This window comes from Cynoglossus semilaevis, chromosome 13 (genome assembly GCF_000523025.1).
Source record: "Cynoglossus semilaevis isolate Cse_v1.0 chromosome 13, Cse_v1.0, whole genome shotgun sequence".
Classification (NCBI taxonomy): Eukaryota; Metazoa; Chordata; class Actinopteri; order Pleuronectiformes; family Cynoglossidae; genus Cynoglossus; species Cynoglossus semilaevis.
In genome coordinates this window covers 7,393,491-7,394,245 of record NC_024319.1, presented here as the reverse complement: position 1 = coordinate 7,394,245, position 755 = coordinate 7,393,491, and the positions used below count along the sequence as shown (strand labels likewise).

The 755-nt window shown below is 52.7% G+C and overlaps 1 protein-coding gene across 1 annotated transcript in view; it reads left to right on the top strand.

Moving 5' to 3' along the window:
* ube2e2 (ubiquitin-conjugating enzyme E2E 2) overlaps nt 1-755 on the top strand; it is a 37,965-nt gene that overhangs the window by 26,706 nt on the left and 10,504 nt on the right. The window lies entirely within an intron of this gene.

Below are 755 nucleotides of genomic sequence, written 5' to 3'. Positions count from 1 at the left end.
CATTGTCTGCTTAGTGGCCCAGTGATGGCGAGAGGATGACATTATTAAACACACACAGACAACACCAGGGCCAATCTCTTTTGAGTTTGAAGTTCACCCAATTACCCTCTGACATGGCCCTCATTCTCCTCCTGTTCTGCTCTCCCCCTCTCTCTCTCTCTCTCTCTCTCTCTCTCCCTCTCTCCCTCTCTCTCTCTATCCCTCTGTTTTGCACAATAATTCCAGTGCCCCCCTGCACCCCCTCTTTCTCACTCTTTGTGCTGTGAAACCACCAGCTCTGTGTTTGACAGCAGACTCAAACAAATCCACAAGTCTTGGCTGGGCTCTCCGTTGCCACAGGGGCTTGAGTGTTTCCGCCCCCTTCAATGCCTCCAAACCCCTCTGACACACTGTGATCTGCAGCCAACCCCTCCCCGTCTCCCTCACTCCCCCTGCCCCTCCCGCTTCATCACCCTCGCCCTTCACACTCACACTCACTCACTGAGGCCTGTGGATGCCACACACTCCCACTTCATGGACACGCTCCAGTGAAGCATTTGCTGAATGCACTTAAAAAAAAACTTTTGGGATTGAAAACCAAACTTGCTTTATCACCCAAAAAAAAAAGAAACAAAAGACCTACTCACTGGGCCTGACAAGTTTGCCAGGTGGATGTGTTTGTGAGCTGTGGCCAGCACAGGAGGAGGAGGGAGGGGTGGGGGGTGGGCTGTACCAAGCATGTTGAGGGTGGAGGGGAAAGGGGTAGACAAAGGGGC